The sequence below is a fragment of the Nilaparvata lugens genome, chromosome 5 (genome assembly GCF_014356525.2).
Source record: "Nilaparvata lugens isolate BPH chromosome 5, ASM1435652v1, whole genome shotgun sequence".
Lineage (NCBI taxonomy): Eukaryota > Metazoa > Arthropoda > Insecta > Hemiptera > Delphacidae > Nilaparvata > Nilaparvata lugens.
This window is the reverse complement of record NC_052508.1, coordinates 53,315,466-53,342,337: the sequence shown is the minus strand read 5'-3', so window position 1 is coordinate 53,342,337 and position 26,872 is coordinate 53,315,466. Positions and strand designations below refer to the sequence as shown.

The 26,872-nt window shown below is 33.9% G+C and overlaps 1 non-coding gene across 1 annotated transcript in view; it reads left to right on the top strand.

Annotated features, from left to right (window-relative positions):
• The window catches only part of LOC111045591, a 161,422-nt gene that overhangs the window by 108,738 nt on the left and 25,812 nt on the right, over positions 1–26,872 (top strand). Inside the window, exon 3 of the transcript XR_005571389.1 lies at positions 11,591–11,639. This is a non-coding gene — a transcript (uncharacterized LOC111045591). The remainder of the gene's footprint in view (positions 1–11,590; positions 11,640–26,872) is intronic.

Below are 26,872 nucleotides of genomic sequence, written 5' to 3'. Positions count from 1 at the left end.
GTTTTCTGAAGTGTGAATAGATATTGTTATTTTGATGAGTGATAGTAACTTAATCTAGATTTTTATTTGGACTGTAGTACAAATTTGAAAAGGGACTGTTGGGCATAAGCCTGTTGTGCCTCCTCATATAACTGTAAAAATAATTGTACGACTGAGAAAATGAATAAATAAATAATATAAACTTTAAATTCAATCTTTCGTTACAAATTTTCTATGCTTTTACACTCCAGAGCAAAGCTCGGTCCCCCGATATTGAAATAAAAACAGTAGATTGTAGTGATGCTTATGATGATAGTGATGTTATTAGATTATATTGATGCTATTAATTTATACATTCTAATTTATTATTATTTTTTATCCTAATTACAAGCTTAATGTGAGTCGGAACAGGCAATAGCCTAGTCTCTGTTTGGAAGAAGAAGAAGACTCATTCACAGGGAAACCATATGAATTTATTTTATTTTACTAAAAAGCAATTTTTCTGAGTTTGATTCTATGTTATTTATGAAATAGCACTATTAATGTTAAAGGTTCCATGTGGGGCCTCTTCTAATATTCAAATCTCAATTCAACAAGAAGCATAATGCTTCAGTGGCCTACCTCTGAAAACTTTCGTGGGATCTGAGTCTGAGCAGAGACAAAAATAATCAAGTTCTTCGAGGTATCTTCAGATATATTTTACAAAGTTTTTATTGTAAATAACCGTTATAAATCTATAACCGTTATAAATCTATATAGATTGAGTTAGCGTTCATACAATGCAAAGTAGCCAACTCTAGTTCATAAGCACAATTGAAGTGCTCTACGGAAACAACGTGTTAACTTTATACTAAAGTAGTAAAGTGAATACTCTTTGTATCTCTTATCTGCAAATCATCTGTCTTTTCACTAGGATACAACAACAACAACATAGAAAATAATTTAGTTATAATCACAGATTTCAGACTGATAACAAAGTTACCCACCACTTCAACGAACTCAGTCATCTCTCTGCATTTTGATGATCATTTCGAAATACAGCTTAATTTCTGATCCAACGTGTGAATGTCAGTGGCTGCTCAGTCGCTTTTGGACACGCCCATAAGCGGCATAACAAAGATCCACCCACTCCTCCCTCATTGGTCGATAGTTCGACCGATTACTATGGATCAGAACAGTAAATAGCAGTACGGTAGTTGCTGGGTGATGGAATTATTATTCGTGTACAAGTGTGCTAGAATTATATTGACAAAATCGAATTCCTTATCAGCGTTAGCTCTCCTATTTATTTTGTATTACTCTGTTATTCATTGCTTGAAAAACTAACAGTTCAGCCTTTCTTGTAAAAAAGTTATATTCAATGAGAGGAGTCCTCGGATTGTCTTTTAACATAAGATTTGGATTGAAACGTAAGAAATAACTGAAGTAAAAATGCCAAAACACTGTGAATACAGAGTATGGAATGTACATTCTATATTCTCTGTGTAAATATTACAATATCCAATTGTGTATGATCTATCTCAACCCAGCTTATATCGGAGCGTAGTAAGATAAGAATAATATCATCATTGTAATAAAAAGACCCATTTCAAGGGAGAGCGATGCAATACAATATTTTTCACAACAGAAAGCGTCTCCTAACGAATCCACGATCAAGTTATTGTGTAACAGCATCGAATTTGCTTGCACAAAAGAAGAATAGAATACTCGAATCAAAAATTGAATAATATTTCTTTTCGTCGGATACAAACGAAGGAAAGTCTTCTTTTGAGATATAATTTGATATTTCTCTCGTATCAAGTGATGAAATTTTGTATATGACTGATCACATTTCCTCAAGGGCTGAATAAATTCATTCACTGATTCCAAAAAGAAAATATTTTTTGTGGTTTAGAAATAGTGGAGTAGATTTTGCTGAATACAGTTCATAAGTTTAAAAATCGCTTTAAAATGGTCAGTACTCACTGAAGAGCTGAAGATCAATTCGTTTCTTAATATCACCATACAGCATACATCCTATTTTGAGTCAAGTACAGTATCCGTTGAAACAAAGAATTAAATATTGAATCATGTAATAAATCATTTCTGTACTTATCCAAGACCTTCACATGTACTTATCAATCTCAATAATTTTATCGAGCCCCTTTGCTTAGAAGTCCCTGAATAAATGTCCATAATATAACATTATATTAGAGTTTGTGAGATAGCTATATGAGACAAACACTTTAATAATTCGTTTGCGAGATAAAAGAGCATGCTCTTCCGATCTCTCCCTCTAACGTTCATGTACAAGGCTCAACAGATATTACCCGAACTAGTGCCAAGTTGACAGTATTATGTAGTATGTAAGACCTGAGGCAAAATAAATATGATTTAGTAAAATACTCTCCACTTCCATCATAGTTGTACTCTATGAATACTATACTCATAGTTCGTGTACAACGAATTGGAGAAACATAGATCAGAAACCATTTCATTAAGCAAAGTTATGATTGACTACAATGGAATATAATAGCAATAAGAGTTGATAGTCTACTGAGGTGTAAACAATGTTTGCCCTGCAACAAAACCAGAACCTCTGATTTCCTACAACAGAACTCAACAATCAGAATCAGAACTTCTGGCAGCCAATATATCATCACTTCTACCTCGAGGCAAATCATGTCAGAGACGAAGCGTAGGATTCTGACAACCAAAATTGTCAAGCAAACAAAGGAAAGTTAGCAATGCATCAAGTGTGAAACATAATCCGGAAAACTAATTAATATGGGAAGGAGAACAACAATGAACAACAAGGCTGTGGGTGTGTGTGCTTCACATTCCGTTTCTAGTTGTGACAAAAGCGGATCACACATAGAAATATTCAAATACTCAAATATTCACTTCTTTGTTTTTTTCGGATTAATCTCACATAAGCTTGAGTTTAGCGTTTGTGATGATAATTTGGTGAGACTGTCGTCCATGAAGATTATTTCTGTTTTGAGAGAGTGATTAGAATAATAGAATGTAAATCAACTGGAAATTCTGTCTCCAGCAATTTTCTCAAAATAATTCAGCATCGATTGATTCAGTTGAAACTACTTAGAGCATAGTAGGTACCATGAACAGAAGAATAGAATGGATTTTATTGATCAACAAATATATTACATAAACATGGATCTTGTTTAGTAGGTGAAGTACAAATGAATGTGATAGACATTTACAAAGATGAAATAACGCAGAGACAACATAAAACAATGTCAGACAACATAACACAATATCAGATAATAATATATAAAACAACATCAAATAATATGATATCATAAGATAACAAGATAGCTTAAGATGATATCTTATGGTATAGGGCACTTATATGTTCCTTAACTATTACTTTTACACGATGCCGATTATTGTTGATTACTGCGATTATTACTGTGTTGGCCGGTGGAGAGTGTACGAGCGGCAATCCGAGGCAAGATTACCAGCTTCACAAAAAGGAACTATGTAGGCTTGACGTAACAGTGAAATTTGGAACATATTAGGCGCCCTATATCATGCTATAATATTTTCTTCTTATGCTACAAAAGAAATATTTTTGTACTTTTTGGTCACTGTAATAGATCGAAGAGAAAAATTAAATTATGCAGTTCTCACCTTCTCAGAATTGGGAATTTTTATATTCAGTTTTAGTTATGAAACTGTATAACTTTGTTTTCCCAGAACAATAAACATAGATTCTCTATTCATTCAATATTCTAGAAACTAACTTGGGAACTAATATGAATGAACATGAATGAACCTCATACAAATTTATACCATGCAGGCCTGGATATTCAGCCTAATTTTCCCCGTTTGAAACCACTGCTGTTTAACCCCAAAATATAGCAGTGCGTACTGCGTATTGTAATTTACGGCATTCAGGCTTTCAGTAATGAAACATGGGCCTAACATATTTCATGGAGTGATGGTGATACTTCTCAATTAGATAACTGCTGAATGGGCTTGTTCCCTGGGGAATATCACAGCTTGTAAAGTCACTGCTGAAAGATCAATGTTTATTTTGCGAAATGCATTAAAAAGCATTTGTGCAGTAGTGAAGATGATGTTGCGGTAGCTATGCACACTGAAAAAAAAACAGTTGAAATTGTTCCATCCACTCATTTTTCAACACCCAAGTTTTGCTGTTACACAATGATCAATTGTGTAGTGAACTCAAAGCTCAAAGCAAACATCGAGCAGCGGAATAAATAGTGTGAATGAAGCCATAATATGATTGTTAGCGAATTGATGATATATTCAGATTGTGGCAAATCATATCAGCCAATGACTGTTCTATCACTAATGACAGATACATTCCTACACCCCACAGTTTGGGGCGAAGTACTCAAACTACAGATTTAGATCACAATTGAACTAAGTTCATTAAAAAACCAAGTGACTAAAATACTCCGCCCAATTTGAGCGTGTCTTGCTTGACTTGGTGAATGTCAATGGCAGATTTAACGTTGAGTAAATCGACTCCTGATTCTCAATATGGCAATTAAAAGACAATTGATGATGATGTGTCAATCGGAACTAGTTTCTCAATTTATTCTTAATAGATAACACGTTTTTGATACGATTACAAGTCCTCACAGACATGTGTTATCTACAATCATTACAAGTTCAGTCATGGATAAATCACGTACTGGTGCAGTAATATTCCAATGTTAATTTAAACTGTTACTACAGAGTGTAGCCTGGTAAAAGCAATGAAACGCAAACTTGAGTTGCTCTTTCACTAAGTTGAATGTGCTGTTATTAGATCTACATGCACCAGCTCGGTTTAAAATGAGATTAGCTGTTTTATCCAATCTCGGAATGCTGGACATTATTGAGAAATGCAAGCTTACCTTCATGTATGTACCTACCTAGATGAAAGTTAAACAAAGATAGTGCGTATGGGCCTAGGTATTATTATACGGACACTAGCTAGTAACGCGGAAACTAGAGTCTCTCCCTTTTCCGTTGCGTTGCGTATGAGAAGCTTCATTATATGAGTGATAATGGTGATACTTGCTTCTTACAATCCAAAATGAGCGACAGTCGTATACATCAGTAAAGTCAAAGCCAGCTCCAAAGAAACGCACAACCAGATTTGAATCAGTCTGACTCATCAGTCCATAACTGAAAGCATATTCACAACAAAATTGAAAAACAGGGAAGCTTGAAACCCATTACGGGAGAGCGGAAAAGCGATTTTCATTCAGAAAAAGGAATTTCCTCGCATGTTGATTTTTCCTGAAACGAGACAGCTACTGTACACGAATAGGGTTCGTCCTTCTTTTCACATACGACTGAATCTATTTTGAATTTTGTCTCAGTTTTTTAATGGTTATTTGAACAACTTTGTCGTGTTTCTTATCCGATGTCCACCCACGCAGTTTCACATGAATATTTCAGATTGAAGCTTTGGATAAATTTGGTTTCCAAAGCTGCCTGCAAACACAGAGTGTGATTGGATTTATTTCCATGAAGCCGGAACGATTTTATTGGATTGGATTGGGGATAGTTCCCGAAAATAGCTCGGGGATGTAGAGATATCGAGTAGATTAGAATGAAGTCATTCAAAATAGCCTTAAAGTCAGGATGGTACCAGACAGAAGAGATGGCGTCAGCAAACATGAAAAATGGAAAGATTTTACAATATGGTACACTACGCAGTCTGTAGGCATGAGGAAATTTATGAATATATTAATCCTTGCAATCTAACACAATTTACAAAGAATCATATTACAAAACCAATCCAAAATCATTTGATTTAGAACCAACTGCCGCTCAAACCTAGTTTTCGTTTTTGGTTAATTTGGGGGCCTAAGTCTTGCGAGTTTCAATTTGTCAAGAACCTAGATCAGTGTTAGAGCAATTTCTGATCTGATAACAACAAGTATTACTAGAGCTGGCAAATTTTCGAGAAATTCAATATTCTCTGAGATCAGTCTAGAAAAAGAAGCTTTGAAAACTCGTAACAAAGACCCTTTTCATTGAACTTTTGGCACTGAAGGTCCATAGAGCTGGAAAAAAGGGTCTTAGATGTAATTGACGACTGTTGCTTCCTTCCTGTATTAGCGAATTCAAACAATGTTCTACACATTAGAGGTATTAGCAAAGTTTCAGATCTCTACTGCAGTTTATTCTTCTTTTCCTTCTTCTCCATCTTCTACTTCTTCTTCCACACCACCTCTCCCTTTACATTGTTTCTCCGTCCTCTTCTTTTTCTTCGCTTTGTCATACTCCTTCTTTGTTTTGTTGCTCCTTGCCTCCGGCTCTCTTTCAAACTCCACATCATTAACCCAATCAGATGGGATTGGCTTCATTTCTTGTAGCCTTTCAATTCAACGCTTTTCAATTACTGAACAATGTGATTGGATAATCTAAATTTCAGATAAATACTATATTACTACAGTCTACACTACAAAAATATCACAGCTTAACACTAGGGAACTGAATTGACTTATTGGGATAATGCGAAATATACAGCACTCTGTAACTTAATTCAACACTATACATAGGAATATGATTCTTTACAATACGAAGAATATTTGTTCAACTTGACTTGTGAAAGCTGTTTTGTACTCAATCATTTTGTTTGTGTTCCAAATATTTGAAATATGTTAAATATTATCATATAGAGTAAAAAGTAGTATGTTGATGTGTTTGAGGTTGTTCAGTATTTAATTGTGCTGCTATGTGTGTTAAGTGATTGAGAATTCTCATTGTCTTGTTGGTTGTATTATATATTTTTAGTGACGTATTGTGTGAGTTTATCGATTCGAGAATTGTTGTGTTGTTGTGCTGTTGAGTTATGTATGGTAGGTTCGGCTTCAGAGATGAGAATGAATGAAGACACAAATTTAATATTATTTGTGTTTATTTTTATTTTATGAGGCATATCAGCTAAAAAATCACTTGTACTCGTTTATTTGTAGTTTAATATTGTCTTCTAATGCGTTATTAGAGCTGCAATCAAGGACTCCTTCATAAATTCTTCTTGGATTCGAATTTCGAGCAGCTAATGAAGATCGGAAAAACTCTCAGATGAATTAGGGATCATGATCAAGTATATTTCACGTAGCACCAATCTGCTTTTAAATATATATATATATAATTAAATGGAGCTAGCAAAAACTGTGGGAAAGCGCTATATCTGATGGTGGCTGTGGACTAAGCTGCCTTATTCTCCGAAGGATCCTTTCAAACTTCATTTGATTTTCTTCCCCTTTTTACTCTCTACATCCTCCAAACTCTCCCCTCCAACTACTACTCTTTCTTTTCCTCTACTGACTGTTCTTATCGTTTCATTCTATCTTCATCCGTGTGGAATACCTCATCTGCTTCAATTAAATGGACGAAGTAGATCTGCAAATGAATTCTATCTCAATCAGTGTCTATTTGTAATTTCTCCAACTCTACTTTAATTCCTATTCATTAATCATGAGATTGATGATTGAATGGATTTATTTCAATCTAACTTAAGTTTCTCAATTCGTTCATTTGTTCAGCTTATCACAACAGTAAAGTAATTTTCCAATTCATCTTCAAAGTTCATGATAAAGCCATTGATAAACAAAATCCACTTAAAACTGTCACCATAGGTCGAGGGTGACACAAAAAAATGTGTTATTCATAACATAACATATGTGACAGTTTGAAGAGAATTTTACAATTATTCCAATTTTGCAAGTATTCAATTTCGTGCATTTATATTGCATCTTATTCGTCTCAGATAAGTGTATATTACATTGAATCAGAACGTAAAGATTTTTGTGATAAATAGCGTATGAAGTTTAAATTTATTGCATTGAAATTAAGAACAAATAGAAACCCCAGGAACAGATTCATATCAGTACACAACAAAAAAGGAGCGATTTTTTATTGCTTTTATACAAGATGGAGGAGTTTTTTGCATTCTTAAGGGTATCTTGCAACTGAAGACTGAGTGAATCATTTTGAGATAGTCACTTATCAAAAAATTACGAAACATTCTTATCCAAGAATAGTGGCAGAAGTTGTGAGCGAAAGTAAAGGCTTGTGGAAAATAGCAAAAACATTGAAACAGGGAAGACTATAAATGATGATGGGAAAAGACCAGTTTTATTGAAATATTCCATCATGCCGATGACATAGAGGAATCACCCCGTTATAGAGAAAATTACATGTGGAGGCGTGGGATACAATCTTCCCTTATACAGTACTGTGTCTAATACGCCTACTGAAGGAAGGTTTCTCAAACAATATCTTAAAAGGGAGAGAGTATGGGAGATAGAAAGAGAGAGTAATTCAAATTCAAATTCACTACTCAAATATACGATGTTACGAATGGAATTGAACTTTCATTTTATTATTTTATATTAGCTCAGTGAAGTTGTGTTTCTTTCCTGGCTCAAAATTTTCCAAAATTACTCAAAAATTTCTAATTTGTAGAGATTTGAGTGAAATATTTTTGTTTTTAATCAGTTTTTAAATATCAAAATTCAAAATTTTTAGTTTAGTCATTAGTTTTGAAGTGGAAATTATTGGACTTTTTGAAGTGAAAGTGAAATCTTAACCTTATTCTTTTTTGAAACTTTTATTTGTTAAAATTTGGGAGAAGACAGTTTTGGGCTATGCCTGTTGTCTTCTCCCAATCATATTATATTTATTATAATTATGATCTGTAATTGCCATTGAAATGAATAAATAAAATTTAATTCTTCTATGGTTGAACAAATCACGATATTTTGTTCAATTTCGAATGAATGATGCCCAACATTTATGAGGAGAAAGTTAAAATTTTCTTGCGAATCAATTACTTTTTGAACTAATGAGATAATACATATAAGATCGACTTGTTTGTTTAAGGTTTGAATATCATTTCACAAACTAGTATCTTATTGTCTCAATAGTCTCTGATAGTAACAACTTCATTGCTGTGGCAATTCTTCTTTATTGCTCACGGATCAACTCACTCATCAAAACTGCAACAACACAGAGGTGAAATTTCTCATCGCATGAACTGAATAGATTCCTTTATCCATAAAATTCACCCATTCATTTTACCGGAACTCTCATTGCTGTAAATAAGATATGAGCAATAAACTGAGGTATTTCAAATAGTCTTCTACCACAGTGGATAGTCGATCAATGCACTTTTGGATACCTTTAAGGTTCAATCATATAGTCATACTTCATAAAACATAATGTCACAAAAAATAATTGGGTTTGATTTCCCCCAGACATGTTTCTTGAAAAATATACTTATTTTCCTAGAAAAACATGCTGCAATGACTGTGTCAGTAGCTCTCTAACATATGAGAGTGAGTGAAGGCCTCATAATATGGACACAACATAACAGAAATAATAGAAAGAATGTTCATAAATCCCTGCAGGAGTGCCACCATTGGGACAGAGGCCGTTGTACTCTACAGACTCTTTCCAAATTACTTCTTCTCTTCTACCTTTCTCTCTCTTATTTCTTCCTGTCTCTCTTCCTCTCTTTCCCTACTTTCACTTTCTTCTCTACTCCCGTCATTCATCTCGAGGGAAATTACTTGTTGCTATGAGAAATAAATTTGCCACCAGCAAAGAAACTCAAATATTGGACACACTGTGCTTCAAAACTTGGAGCTTGACTTTTGGAATGATTTTGTTGCCCTACAAGTTACATGAATTCACCAGAAATGTCACATGGATATAACTAGAGACATTCCTAATAATTGGCTTAGAATATGTCAATCAACGAATGAAAACAAAACAACAATATATTGGTTTCTTATTCATTATGAGAAAATCGATTGTATGTCTGAGAGCATTGTTTTCATTTCTATTATAAATATATTCATTTCTTCCTTTCCAAAGCGGGGTTTAATTTCTTTTAAAGGTTCTTCATGAATATCTATTTTGTAAGGTATTGTAATAATTGATCCATTTCAACAGTAAATTTCTATGTGTATTAAAAAAAATATGGATCGGAATCCCAAATCCATAGATGATACACTGTTGAGAAACTGATCAAGACTACAAATATGAAATCCAGCAAGAGTAATACTTATTCTCATTCAGTGAATCCGCCCCCACACATTCTCAAGGTAAACTCCATGAAAATGTGAAAAATATTCAATAAAACATCCAGGGAATATATACAGCAGGCGTAAAACAACTTTCAGCTACGATTTATGAGGGACGTTTTTATGTAGTGTTTATGTAACGTGCTGTGAATTGTAGCAATGTAAGCCTGAATATATCTCCAAAAAAGAGGTTTTGAACTATTCTATCCCGTCTCTTGTAATATACTCACAAATAAAGCAGCAGTCTATCTCTCTTCATAAACATGAATTTCCCAAACCTGAAAAGGGTAATTTGTATGTTTGAATGAAAAATAATTCAAAAATTTATAATGAAGTTTATTCTCATGCCATAAGGTTTCGTATGATATATTAGTTTCACATCGAAAGTATAGGAAAACAAATAGAAATATTACAGAGCAGTGAGTGATTTGAAAAGAAAATTGGAATAAAGTTGTGCCCAAAAACACTTTTGTTCTTGACGACTACCTGTTTGTTTCATTTGTGAGGAGATTTGAGGGATTGAGGAAGAAGTCAAAGGACAAATGTTAGGGAAGGAGGACTGGAGGAAGAGAGTATGTAAGAATAGAATGAGAGAGTGTGGGTGAGAGAGGAAGAAAGAGGGAATAGAGAATTGTTCCTGAAAGTTCACTTCAGTTCACATCAGAAATTGATGCGATGCCATAAAATGTCATAAATGCTTTAACTTGATCGGCTGGTCAATGAGAAGAAGGAGGATGAGGAGGAGGAGGAGAAGGAGAAGTAAGAGGGGGAGTAGTAGAAGGAGCAGGAGGAATCTACTTTACATTTTGTGTGTATTGAGACCACCCAGGGCATTACAACGTTATACACTTACCATCATTATTACTATCACTCTTCACCCTCAATCGTTTCCCACTTCTTATTTTCTTCCTCTTGAATCATTTTTTGTTTTTTTAGGTTGATTGTGATTATTGTTTTTCTGGTTTCTGTGGAAACTTTCACTTCAAGGAAAGGAGAATGAAGGATTGATGAAGCAGAGGAGTGGAGGAGAAGAACTAATTCAGAGCACGAGGCATTGATAAAAGACCGAAATACTGTAAATTTTATAAAGGCACAGTGGCTTAGGTGGTTTGGACATATCTGTAGAATAAACGAGAACAGAATGCCTAAAATGATATTCAAGGAAAGGCTACATTCAAGAAGAGAGGAAGGCCGAGAATAAGGTGGGAAGATTAAGTGAGAGACGATCTCCAAAAAATGGAATATAGGGAATGGAGACAATTAACAGAGAACCGAGAAGAGTGGAGAGCTGTAGTGGAGGCGGCCAAAGCTCATATTGGGCTGTAGTGTTGGAAAAACCCGTATACTTGTGGTGGTTAGAATGTTCACTTCTCTTAAACTCTTTCCCCCTCTCATGTCTCAATTTAAAGTTATTTGAATGTCTCCCAGACAGAACAGCAGATACTACATTGAAGAAAAATACTGCTATCGTAAGTAAACTTTTTATTGAATTATCAATGAACTGGTACATCTTTATCACATTAATCGACGTGTCGATTTTTTTTCAGGTAGTCCATGAATCTGGATTCCTTCCAAAGTATTGAAGCATAACAGTAGGTGAGTAGCAATCTTGAATCAGTAATATTCCATTTCTCGGATTACAAATAATTATATTTCATAATTATTATTGAAGAACTGTTTTCATTCTTCTTCAAACAGCTCAATAGTATTAATTATGTGCAAATTTCATATCAACACTAATTAATAAAACTATTCAGTTCACTTGTGAGTGACTGGATTGTTGATAGTATTACAATGTTAAATATAATAGGTATTTCAATATAATCGATTGAATCAACAACAATAATTAATCCGTATCAATATTTTTATATATTTTTTATGAATAGCTGAATCATTGATTCATTCCAATAACTACTCAATAACTTCTGATTGTTCAACTAGTAGGCTACTCGTTCAGGCTTCTACTTCGACAAGCCTACTCGTAGGCTTCTATTCGTTCAAAAGTGGAAGTATAATAATAATAATAATAATAATGATAAATGCTTTATTCAACCAATAAAAATAAATAAATTACATTACAATTACATTCAAAAACACAAACGCATTTCACAATCATTAAACATTCAATAATAAAATAATAAATAAACAGAACCCTATGTGTAGACAGAATAAATAATATAATACAATATTTGAAAAATAAAATACAATAGGATATGATAATGAATGATAATAATAATGAAAGGTAAGTGCCCTTGAAGAGATATTAACAGAGTAACTACTAGAGTAGAATAACTAGATAGTTGTTATCTTAATAACTGAATTGTGATGAGAGATACTAGTGGATCAATTTCGATCACTTGAATATTGATAATGATTGAATAGTGTGATGTGATGGAGACTAATGTATGCTTGAAAGGTACAAATGTTTGTCTGTGCTTGTAGGCTACCTTCCAGGTGAACAAAGTGATTGATCCATCCGTATTTTTGCATAGTGAAATCTTGTCAATCTGCCACATGGGACAATTACCAGCCCTGCATTGTGTACCAAAGTGTACCACAAACCAAAGGACTCAATGTTGACAATGCACTTGACTTGCAGCCTAGCAATCTGGCTAAGTTCACAACAAAGTCCTTTCTGCCACAATGCTAAGTCCGGTGTCAAAGCATCAAGTACTGTGCTGTTTGACCGTTACTCGTCCAATAATTCACTCTACTGTTCACTGTAATTCACTCAGATTCAGCGTCAACATAGCCCTAAGGGCTCAGTCCATGTCCATAAGCACACCGCATACAGTCACATTATGTTAGCAGTTCTCTGATTAAATTGAAAATTGAATCGCAGTCTAACCAACCAATGAATCATATTGGCGAAATTGATATTGTAGGGTTATTTGTAAAAGGTTAGGCCTATACTGATCAAATTGTCCTAAAATAATTCTGATTATTAATAGATTTATTTACTAGGAGGAATGATCGCAACCTTATTGAATAAAAGTGACGACTTGATATTGTCAAATCCATTGAGTTATTTATATGAGATAATAATTATCAATTCTTACACCATTATCAATCCCCTTGTATATCTAGAGTACACTGTAGACTGTTGATGATGTAACAATCGAAACAAGACTACACTATAATATTCTGCTGTTTTATGTTCAAGCTTCCTGCTTCCACGTAATTAGATATAGATGATGGTGTACGACGTAGCAATCAGCAATCGTGACTAGTTACTTATAATTTTCCCATAAATCAGTATGTTTATGTTTTTGATGAGATTTATAAATATTCATTTCTTTGTTTCATGAATATTTCATTCTTGTTCGAAATTGGCTGTGCAGCAAACTCAAGTTATTTCATTTAATATGGATATGAACCAAAAGATCACCTCTATAACACGGGAAGTGATTGAGCATCTGTCGAAAGAAGATGAGATACTAGTCACAGAGGTACAGTCACAGATAGAGGTAACTCAAGCCAGCTCACATGTAAATGCATGACCAAAATAATGATGGAAGCGAATCACTGGAAGCCTTTGTAAGTCACTCTGTGAAACGGAGATTTGGAAACGACGCATACATTCAGGCGGATGCTCAAATTCCGGATGGCATTCAAATTTTATTCAAATGACAGTTTTGGCTGGCATTAGGACTCAGAGCTCCAAGACCCTACATACAGGGCGTATCGCGTCAGTGCTTGTATGGCTCAATTCGCTCAATGGATATGAATCTATGCTGATATGTGATATTTGAAAATCTGTAAGGGGTGGTTGTCTAAATTCCAAACATTCCAACTAAGGAAAGTACAGCTCAGATCAGCGTCTTGCTCTTGGTTCTCCTGCTGTAAGGGTGTATGTTTTAGATCAGCTACGATATCAGAAAGTTTGATGAGGTACTTATGTACTCACAACTGGTCATGTGGGACTTATGTACCTACTATTCGCACTTAAACTTCATCTATCCAACTTCCACTCATTCATTGATCTATCTGACTCTATCATTGGTAGCTTATTTCGGATTGATTCGGAAAGAGACAACAGGCATTTAGCCCAAGACCCCTCATTTTCATAGAAATTGTCGAAAAATAGTTTGTTTCCTTTTTCTTATACCATCTCCCTCTTATCCTTTTTGCGACTGTTTCAGCCTCCTGTTTCTATTTGTATTACTCATTCTCGTTTCTCGTCAATCTGAACGTCAGATTTAACGTCACACAGCTTGAACCAATCACGTGCGATTGCACTGCTTTTGTCGCTTAGTCCACGCCCATAACGCGCTCTGATTGGCTGATAGAATAACGCCACCACCTTGATGAACTAGCCAATCAGAGTGGGAAGTTTTTAATTGAAGAGATATCATTCGAATATGAGAGAGTTTTATCCACTGTGTAATTATATCAAGTGATTTATTTCTCAACTTGAACCTGTTATGGAAATTTAGTAGTCCTGAATAATTACAGTAGCATCTATCTGTTAAGGTAGGTCCAGACGCTCAAAATCATAGTCCGATCAGCTTTTAATCTTTGATCCAGGGTTTTATTATTATTTTATTTGAATTTATACATATGAGTATCTTGATCATTACCAACAGAAAAAAGAATAAATGAATCCTTCAAATTTTAGAGAGTCAGCCTGCTATTTAAACCACATTGTATGGTCAACAAGTTCCTATTCAAGCATCACGATTGTGTTCGATAATCGAAGTATAAAATATCTATGTAAACATCACGTATATGAAGGCTACGACCACTGTAGGATTGTGATTTGCTATGTTCACTTGTGTCCAGCTCTCAGGACCGCAGCACATAATCCAAACACACGTTGCGCCTATTATATCTGCACACCAACATTACCTCTCCACCACACCACTCCCCTCTCATTCATCATTCTCTACTTCCCTTTCATACTCTCCTCTCATACATCCATCCTTTCATTCTCTCATTCTATCCGCACGTACGTGACCAGTGAACAGAAAAATCTTTACTTTTGAGCAGAGAAAGACGATGGCTCTATATTTTGGGGTCACACAGCAAGGAGGCGATATTTTTATCATTATATTCGTAGTGAACCTTTCCCTGTGAAGTAAGGAAGGGTTGACAAGGTGAGAAACCCCAAAACCTCTTTCTCACCTCCCATTGCCCTCCTTCTTCCTCCTCAACCCCCGACACGATAATCCAGCAGTCCATTTTTGGAAGTACACATTGGAGACCACCTACAATACAATCGTACAGGTATTATAATGTAAGAAATGAAATACATCAACACTACAGGGCAAATGCTGCCATAAGTGCATTCACTCTCTTAGAAGTAAAAGATTATCATTGAAAGTGAGTCGTGTGCCCAGACGACGAGGAGGAGTGGGTAGAAGAGGAGGAGGAAGTGGTGAAGAAGAAGAAGTTGAAGGATAAGTAGGTGGTGACGAAGGAAAATGTGAAGTAGAAGGAGGTGGTGGAGAAGTACAAGGAAATTGCGGAAAGGAGGAGTTAAAGAAAAAGGAGGTAATAGAGAACAAGTCCCTAAGCCCAACCTTACAATTTTCAAAAAATTCTTCAATTTTTTAGCACCAACGTTTTTTAATAGACTTCCTGTGGACATAAAAAGGTGTAGGCAGAAGACAACTTTCTGCAGATTATTACAGAGCCATTTGATACATGAAGATGTTTCCAGTTATTATGAAAATATTGTTTGAACTGCAGGCCTGCACTTTATTTAGCACTTTTTTACAACTGGTAAGCTCGACATTTTTTTTGTTTTAGTTTGTAATGTTACTGTTTATAGTGTAATATTGTTAGTATTTTAATAATGTTAAACTGATACTGAAGTTCTTTTTCCTTTTTTCTTGTCTTTTTAGTTTTTTCTACTCTTTCTTAATTTGCTTTGTAAACTGTAACACTTCTTTTTTATTTTAAGTAGTTTTTTTTCTGCCAAAACAGGTTTTTGTAACCTTTGGGATTATTTTCCATGTATATTTGATTTATGGTAATGCTCTTCAGAGTATGTTTGTGATTTTTTAGTTATATGGTAATTTTTTTAGTGACTATGGTAACTTCATGCTCTGTATATATTGTATAAATGGAAAATAAATTGATTTGATTTGATTTGATTTGATTTGAGGTGTAGGAGTAGGAGTCGAAGGAGTAGAGGGAGTAGAAGGAGGAGGAAGTGAGTGTGGAATGGAAGAGGGAAAAAAGAAAGAGGGGAAGGATGATGTGAAATAAGAGAAGAAGGAGGAGCATGAGAATGATGAAGAAAAGTGAGGTGAAGGATGAAAAGAAACAGAAGGATGAAGAGCAAGAGAAGGAGGGATAAACGATGATCAGTATCGAGAGAAGAAGAAGTGGGAGGAGGGAGGAGCATCAAAACAATCATGTATATGATAAAGGAGGAGGTGAAGATTGAGATGAGTAGGTAGGGGGAAAATGAGAAGGAGGTTCAAAATAGGAAGAACGAAATCAGGAACAAATGAGAGAGAAAAGAAAAAAGTACAATGAGAGGAAGGAGAAAAAGATAAAGGATAAGAAAATGGGGAGGGACAAAATGGGGAGGGACAGATGAAGGATGGGATTATAAGTTATGGGGGTAGAAGGATAGAGACTGAAAGGAAAGATGTTTGATGAGATCGAGAAAGAAGATTAAGTTCAGCAGAAGAAGGGAGAGGAAAATCGTATGGAAAGGTGGAGAAGGAGGAAGGAAAAGAGCTTAAAGAGGAAAGAAGGCGGTACAGAAGAATGGTGGTGACGGAGATACAGAGATTATGAGGAGGAGAATACAGCAAGAAAAAGAAGAATTGAAAGTGAAAGAAGTGAAAGGAGGAGAATCGGAGCATGGAAAGTACGGAACAAGTACAGAGAAAGTATAAGATGTAGGAGGAGAATAAGTTTGAAAAGATTAAAAAAAGGGCGAAGGATTCCATAAGGCAGAAGAGTACAGAAGCAGAAGTAAGGGGAAAAGTAAGGAAAGTAAGTAAGGGGGAAAATACAGAACAGCTTTTGGAAAGAGATGTGAAATGAAGAGGAAGCGATAAAGCAATAAGGTGGAGAGAGTCGGGTAACAAAAAGAGAACAGTGAATGGTTACACTGGGTAACCATGACAACGGGAGTAGCCAACAGTGGATGAGTCCAGTTCTCTATTATCTCCAACACTAGTGTTGTTTATGGATTTTCCGTGCGAATATTTTCAGGTACCTACTCTACGCGATATAGAATACACTTCATCTGATACATTTCCACTTCAATATTATGTTTCCAATGCTTCATATCGATAAAAATGTACTACAGATATGTAAACATGTAAACATGTTCGATTGAGGTACAAAAGTGCAAGCCTGTTTGGAGTTTGGAAATAATTCTCAACTCATAACCAGCTAATGCTATTCATAGTTTTCTGCTGTCATTGTTACTTCTAGCAATTTTAATTTGTTCCAGTTTGATCAATTTTTTCTTATCAGGGTTTCGCAGATCAGGTAGGTTTGATCAGTTGATTTAAGATGCTTCCTCATAGGAGGAAGATCAAGAAATCACTTTTGTGAAAATTCCATTTCATCTATCAACAACACGGATAAGAGAAATCTGAGTTAGTGGATTGCAGTTGATGAATGATCATTAATTAATCCATTCCATTTCTGTGGAAGCAAGGACTAGCAGTTACTTTAGCTACCTACAGATAATCACAATAATGGAGGAATCGTATCAATATTTCAAATAAAGTAACAGAATCACTCATTTTGAGTCTACAATTTATTATTGCTAACCAATTATTTAAAATATGAGAATTATTCCATCGTAATCTACCTACCAATTTCATCCCACCTATAAAATGCAACAATGCAAACTGCGTACAAAATATACATAATCAGGTTAATGAAAACGTTCAGAAATGTCTGTATTTTCAATTAAATTGGTTTTATACACGGAAAAATTGAATGAAGCAGGTATGACCTACATTCCAAAACAAATTAATTGAGAAAAATTACCCTCAGAGTGATTTGAGTGAGAGAATTTGATAAAAGAGGATCAGTTTGGATAGTAACATGAGATTAGATGTGAAGAGGAAGAGAAAATACTGTATAAAGGGTAGAGAGAGGATGAGTAATAATTATGATGAAATGAACTGATACCAGAGAAGCAAAGTGAATGGACAGAGAGAATTAGTAATATTAAGTGAGACAAGCTTATCGAAGAGAAATAGTGTAGATGAAAAGTGATACGATGAAATATATGAGAAGAAAAAGATGAACGATGAAAATGAGTGATTACCGTACACCAAGACAATTGACGGAAGAGAATTGATACAGAAAATATAGGTGTGAGAACGAGTAATAGCCTATAGGAAAGGGAGAGTAATAAAAGTGAGGCAAACTGATAAAAAAGAAGCGTGTGGCTGAAAACGAGAAGGCATAGAGAGAAAAAGGGAAAGAAGTGAGAAAGGAAAAACAAGAGACAATTGTACAGAAATAGATTATAATAGAGTATCAGGTGCTGGGTGAATGAAGCTGTGTGCCTCCTCCCACCTCCTATCTACCCTAACTCTCACCCCTTTCTAGGAAGTCGAATCGATATCTTTTCCATTTAGAACCAGACAATCATCATCATCATCATCATCATCATCATCATCATCATCATCATCATCATCATCATCATCATTATCAACATCAAAATCATTATCATCATCATCATCTAGAATACCTCGGCAACAAGAGTGCAGCAGAAAACTCAGTTCCATTCAATTTAACCTGGGTTTTTGTCTTTGTTTTGGCGCGCAAAAATAAACCACGCCATTGATGAACATCCAATGTTTGTGATGGATTTAATCAGTAAATAATTTTCCCCTGTTGCTTGCTAGGATTATGTTTGAATGAATTAGAACTTTAAAAATTGAAAAGTCCAGTGTTTCAAAATGTATAAAAAAAGAATTTTCCATATGGAATGCTGTGGGATATTCATGATGGGTTAAATTATATTGTTCAGTAGAAGATTGAACACTTGTATTAGAGATGTTACCTCGATGATGAATTAAAAACCCAATATGTCGTGTATTCTGCATGAATCGTTTTTGAAGAATAAAAACTTCCCAGTAGAATGTACAACATAATATATGTTTTCCATCTCATTGTTTTATAATGATGTTCAAATTGAGGAAGGATGATAGTAACTTTTGCATGAAGTCATTTTCCAACAGTACTGTAAAAAATATGTATTTGTGTCAGGTATTTTAATATTGCTAGCAAAATACACTATACAATTCTCCAATAAGTCCTTTGATAGCTGCAGAAAGATTTACAACTTCAAAAATCATTCCTTGGTATGTTTACAACTGCACTGAAGCCACTGAATTACGTTTTGAGGTAGTAAAGAAAGAACATAAACGTAGTTCTTTATGCTCTCTTACTCATTGATACTGTAGAGCATATATTCTAGAGACATATTATATCAGTTACTGTAGCATTAAAACCAATAGGAAGACAGTTTGTTATTTGAGATTTGTTGATAAGCCTTTCTGTTATAAATTAATCTATTGCAGTCGAAAATTTCGAAACATTGAATTTTACCAAACCTTTAATCTTCAATTAGAAGATAAACCTCTGGATAGCATTAAACCAAAAGTTAAGACAAGTGGTATATGATAGTTATCATTACAGTGGAGATTCTGTAACAATAACACTAAAAAATATTAAAAGAAAAGGGAAATTGATTATTTATCATTCTTGTTTTCCATCAATCGATTACATTTTCAGAACATTTTCAAAAAATATTGATGGATTCATAGTAGTATTGCAAAGCCTCGATTATCATTTCTCATGCATAATTCTAACAGAAGCTTGGTTGAATGATGAAAGCGATTTAATGGAAATCCCTGGTTACAATTTGTATAGATCATACAAAAACTTCAAATGCTTCAAAAAACAAATACTTCAATGAGCAAACAAATAATAGTAATTGTATTAAAATTTTAGCTCGAGATATTAACTGTAACCTTTTGAATGTCAATCCTCATACGCTTGAAGAGAGGTATTTGGATGTGTTGAACGATGCGGGGCTCGCTTGCTGTGTCGACAAGGTTACTAGACCAGCTAGTAATACATGCATCGACCACTACTTTATTAAGTTACCACACTTGTACGAAGCAGCTACAACTATAGTACAAACCTCAATTACCGACCACTACGCCGTGTGCATGAAATTATTCATACCTAACAAAAAACCGCCCAATAGAGATAATTATTACATGAAAATATATTGGAATAGGGTAAAAATAACTTTGTCTTTGCAGAATTGGACCCAAGTCACAAACGAAAATAATATCAATCTTGCAACTAATTCATTCATACAAACTACAGAGAATATTATTCAACAAAGACTAAAATATCAGCTAAACATACAAAAATAAAACCATGGATTACTAGAGGACTTATCAATTCCATACGCCATCGCGATAAATTGAGAAAAAAACTTAATAGATAACCTTATTGTATTCCCTTGAAAACTGAATTCACTCGTTTTAGTAACATGCTACATTCGACTATAAAACAAGCGAAACATAATTACTACAAAAATGGAATCGATGAAGTTTCAAATAACCCACACAAATTCTGGAATGTAGTAGAAGAAATCTCTGGAAAAGCCAAAGGACCCCATTCACTCCCACTCGACGCATTTGCCTAAAGAGGAGATCCTACTTCAAAACCTAACATTAAGGACATTGGAAATACTTTTAATCAGTATTTCACATCAGTTGGGTCCATACTCACTAGATCCTTGAATCCAGTAGGGCAACCAGAGATCAGAGATCAAGAGTACGTGGCTGATGCTGTAATCAAATTGAAAAAGGTGACAAAAGAGGAATTATCAAAAATAATTAATAGCCTCAAAGGCAGGAGTGCTCCCGGGTATGACCGTATTCCAACACGAATAATTAAAGACAACCTTCATACACTAATAAACCCAATACACCACATAGTGAATCTTAGCATTCAGACAGGTCAGTTACCAGAATACCTAAAAATAGTGAAGATCATTACAATCCACAAATCAAGACCCAAAAACGAACCTACAAACCCATTTCTCTGTTATCTACCCTGTCAAAGATCATTGAAAAATGCATTAAAATACAGTTAATGGAATATTTAAAAGAAAATAACATACTAGCACATAACCAATACGGATTCCAAAAAGATAAAAACACCAATGATGCATTATTTCAGGTGAACAAATACATAATAGAGTCAGTTAAAATTAAAAATAAAGTTATCATGACATTCCTGGACCTGGCTAAGGCGTTTGATTCAGTAGATAGAGGCAAGCTTCTTATTAAACTTGAAGCTATTGGAGTCAGCAACACTTCTCTTCAGTGGTTCAAAAGTTATTTTTGTGAACGCCAACAATTTGTTCAGATTGATGGTGAAGACAGTGATAGGAATGGTGTCGACTATGGCGTCATTCAAGGTAGTACACTGGGTCCAGTACTGTTCTTGATATATATTAATATTTTTCCCGGCTCAATACTAAAAGCAGGAAATTCCTATTTGCTGACGATACAGTGGTTATTCCTACAGGTAGGTAATAACTACCTGTGTGTGTCATGGCACTCATGTGGGGATGTTGGATCTTTATCATGTGCTTGCGGGGTGATTGACAGAGTGGATTAATATAAATATCTGGGGGTCATTTTTGACCATCAGCTGAGTTGGGCACCACATTAAGCAGTGTGTCAAGCAAAGGCTACGACGGATGCTGTATGGTCTATCTCAGTTGAGCCAAGTACTTGATAACAGATTAAGTAAAAGAGTATACCATGCTTATGGTGTTACAGTATGGTATCATTGTCTTGGGAGGTGTGTCATCTGCTAGCCTGGAGCCTCTCTCAGTTACCCAGCGCACCATTATAGAAAAAAATCTCAAAAAAGAACCCAGATATCCCACATCCCTGTTGTTCTCGGACTTCCCTGTGCTCAATTTAAGACAACTGTATATTAAAACACTTCTCACATACATCAGAAAACACAAAATAGAACTACTCAGCAATATTCAACATAACTATCAAACTCGACACAGAAATAACCATGGGTATTCAACACCTCAATTATAACACGGAATAAAACTTAGGTCTCCTCACTATCTAGCACAAATCGTCTATAGAAATTTGCCCAATGATATCAGGGAGGCTGAGAGCTGCAGCGATGTGGTATATAAAAGGAAGCTGTTTAAATGGTTGATTGGCATAGGTTGGGCTGGAACCGAGGGCTTACTCCATTCCTATGCTTCTCAACATTACAATACATTTTTACAGCCTTGAGTCCTCTTGCTCTTTTTTTTTGCTCTTTTTTAGCTATCTCTTTCCATTAAAGCACTCTTCACAAATGGTGACAAAAACAGTGGTAGGGAAGTGCAATAGTCTGTAGATTGCACTCTATCATAAATAGCATATGTTAGGTTAACTTGATATTATGTATATATATGTTTTTTTGCTTATAACTATTTCAACTTAATTTACTTTTCGTTAATAGCTTGCTCATAGGAACTCTTCCCCATTCACAGACATATATTCTTCTTGGGGGATTCCACTTTTTAATAATGTTACAATTTCAAACAAAATAGTAAGGTAATTCATCTTTATATTTATTGTTTTATTGTAACTTATCAATATTGTACAAATTTGTAGTTTTAAATGGAAATAAATTGAATTGAATTGAAAATGTCAATGCATTATTCTACATTATATAATTTATTATGATAGTCTCATGAATATAATGAGTCAGTTCTTGACTCAAAACTCGCAGTGCTAAAATATTTTATTCTCTCTATTCACACATTCTGCATCTTTGGTATAGCATCAGAAAATTATGGTCTGATATGTTCTGAAATATCAATACATTCCCTCTAGTTCTAGCAACGGAGAGTTTCTCTTCCCAGAAATACCTTTAGGACTCTATAAAGTTATAATTTCTAGCTATGCATTGTTTGACCATATCCTCTACAAGCAAAAGTTGTGAATAGGGAAACCTTATTAAGAGAGATCCAACGTCAGATGCTGGCATCTATCAATGCTTCAATTGAGAATGCACTTTTCCCTGAACTGAGAGTCATCGTGACGGAATTTGTAGCTGATACAGTGACATGTAGTCATATTATATGGAGCACACATGCCATCCATCGAAACATGTGTGTAACTCACTTATAGGACACATTTCATGGGAACGAAGCGAATGCTGCTCCATTATTCAATTTTCATACAAATTCTATGATCCAGAATCCAAAATTTTTGTTTTCACTTCGTAGGTAGAGATTTTGTTATAACATTAGACCATGATGGAGTGTCCTGGACATAATGAAAAAGTTTCACAACATTTAATGAATTGAAAAAATAACAAGAGCGTTCCTTTCGTTGATCTTATTCAAGACAAATTTCAAGTAATTGTATTGATTTGAACAAAATTTATTTGATATCAATTACATGGGGAGGCTATCAGACTCAGGCGGGGAAGGAATAGTATTGGGATGTTCCTGCTGTTTTTAGACAGTATAAAAAGTATTAAGTGTAGAATACATTAAATACTCTCTGATTTTTCTTCTCCCAACAATTTTCATGAATTATTTATAAGTAAATCGATAAATGAATATCAAGTAAAATAATATGATTTCTATGGGAAGACCTACTATTATGATTCAGTTATCTATTCTTTTTTACAATGAAGCACAGATCGGGAGAGAAAAACTAACAATACCCTGTACTATTTCTCTCCCAAATTTAGGTAACATTACAAGTCCAAATGAGTTTAGGTCTTCTAGATTTCCACAAAATTTTCTGTCCAAAAATATTTATACAAACCATTCTTTCGAAATTAGATGTTCCAAATACCAAAATAATGATAATTTTTAACACTCAGTCATTTTTTGACCGAGCAAAGTGTGGTCTAAGATTCAAGTCGACGGTTTGGCATTTCTTTAATGTTTAAATGTTTAAATGTTTAAATGTTTAAATGTTTAAATGTTTAAATGTTTACATGTTTGAATGTTTAAATGTTTAAATGTTTAAATGTTCAAATGTTTTAAATGTTTAAATGTTTAAATGTTTAAATGTTTAAATGTTTAAATGTTTAAATGTTTAAATGTTTAAATGTTTAAATGTTTAAATGTTAAATGTTTAAATGTTTAAATGTTTAAATGTTTAAATGTTTAAATGTTTAAATGTTTAAATGTTTAAATGTTTAAATGTTTAAATGTTTAAATGTTTAAATGTTTAAATGTTTAAATGTTTAAATGTTTAAATGTTTAAATGTTAAATGTTTAATGTTTAAATGTTTAAATGTTTAAATGTTTAAATGTTTAAATGTTTAAATGTTTAAATGTTTAAATGTTTAAATGTTTAAATGTTTAAATGTTTAAATGTTTAAATGTTTAAATGTTAAATGTTTAAATGTTTAAATGTTTAAATGTTTAAATGTTTAAATGTTTAAATGTTAAATGTTTAAATGTTAAATGTTTAAATGTTTAAATGTTTAAATGTTTAAATGTTTAAATGTTAAATGTTTAAATGTTTAAATGTTTAATGTTTAAATGTTTAATGTTTAAATGTTTAAATGTTTAAATGTTAAATGTTTAATGTTTAAATGTTAAATGTTAAATGTTTAAATGTTTAAATGTTTAAATGTTTGAATGTTTAAATGTTTAAATGTTTAAATGTTTAATGTTTAAATGTTTAAATGTTAAATGTTTTAAATGTTTAAATGTTTTAAATGTTTAAATGTTTAATGTTTAATGTTTAAATGTTTAAATGTTAAATGTTTAAATGTTTAAATGTTTAAATGTTTAAATGTTTTAATGTTTAAATGTTTAAATGTTTAAATGTTTAAATGTTTAAATGTTTACAATATGTTGCACATTTACGGCGAAACGCGGTAATAGATTTTCATGAAATTTGACTGGTATGTTCCTTTTTAATTGCGTGTCGACGTATGTACAAGGTTTTTTTGGAAATTTTGCATTTCAAGGATAATATAAAAGGAAAAAGGAGCCTCCTTCATACGCCAATATTAGAGTAAAAATCAGACTATATAATTATTGATCATAAATTAGCTGTCGAGTGGATTAAAAAACGCCTGCCATGACGCATGCAATTCAATATCTCAATGCAACTTAGTGAAAAATCAGCAGCTGTGTAGACTATAAATTGCATGCCTCATCGAATGCTATTTTTATGCACTATTAAAAGGATGCAAAGAACTTATAAAAGCTTGTCTGGGCAGTAGTGGGCTGTTACAGGAACAGCATATCCAAACAGGACCCGTGGACCAGCGCCAAGGCCAAATCCCCCCCTCAAGGGGTGGGGGACCAGCAGGGGTCATTGACCTGTTACCTCCGCCCACTTCAAGTCATCAACCTTCTATCTCCACCCATTTTCATCAGTTCGATCCCCCCCTCCACATCCAAATCTACCATTTTGCTCAAGACCAGCCTTTTATCCTAGTCAGATGGTTTTTTTCTTGGATATAACCATCATATTGATGTTTTAATCGATGTTCTTCTGGCATTAAAAAATCATCCTTATTGAATGGAATCTCTGGTTTAGACATTCTAATTCTTCAAAAAAAATCCTCCACACTATGTTCTAATGTGAAGCCGTGACCTTCAAGCTCTGCCCAATCAAATGTTCTTGAAGCCATTACACATTCTCCTATCAGATAATATGTGTATCGGTACATTGCATCATGAATATATTGTCTAGATGTCTTCTGGTTTTCTCCCACCAAATTCCTGAAATATTATGATAATTAAATCTTGCGTAAGCATGATCTGATCAAATAAATAGTTAGTGTATCAGTGTGGATGTGCATAATATGGGTTGCAACGTCATTCAGTTATATGTTATTTATTCTATTGATAAAATTTTTGTTCATTATTTGTTATTATATTCTTCAATTTTTTCTATAAGTTTTGGTATTTTGAATTCCCAATTTGTTTTATTTCTACTTTTTCCATAAGTAATTGAAATCTTTGTATTTTTCATTTTTGAATTAGGTGGTATCTTTGTTGTTTGTATTATTTATTATTGCATAAGTTCGTATTATTTTTATCATTATCTTTCTTTTTTCATTTGTATCTGTACAATTTTTATTGTTAAGGAGACAAATTTGGGGAAACCCGTTGTCTTAGTGAATAAATAAATGAACTATTGATTGCGTGCAATAACACATGCAATTAATAACTAAAATAACATAGCATTGTCTCTAGAGCTTTCTCTGCTTTGAACTCGGGCTGTCCTGTTGACAGTATGTTTTGAAGGAGATAAGCTTTTGATGTTAGCATTTTTTATACACCAACCCCAACAGCCGTTAGCCGTTTTCACACCGATATCTCGCCGACACGACATACAGACAGGATTTACTCTGGTGAACAGTATAAGGTGATACTAGTACACTACAATAATATACTTCAGTATACTAGTTAGAGAAATTTAAAACATGAACCGAAAAACAAACTCACTCCTAAAAGTACAGCTGACTCTTCTGATTAGATCCGTCATTATTGAAGGTGTGAATGGGTGATGATTTCATTGCTCTGTGTGATTCCATCACAATCTCAAGGCTTGTGTGTGGGTAATAAGAAAAATAATTATTGTGGGAGATGAATGGTCTTACAGAATTCGGTGGGTTCAAAACCTCTGGGGAAAATGGCCAAGCCCCTCAAGCTGATTGAATATAACTGATACAATGGATGGGAATGTTCGGTCCATTTATAGATTCAAATAAATAATTGCATGTATGAATCAGTTTGCATGTGTATATAATCAGAGATTACGGAAATAACATTTCTTTACTTTATGCTGTGATGTAGACAC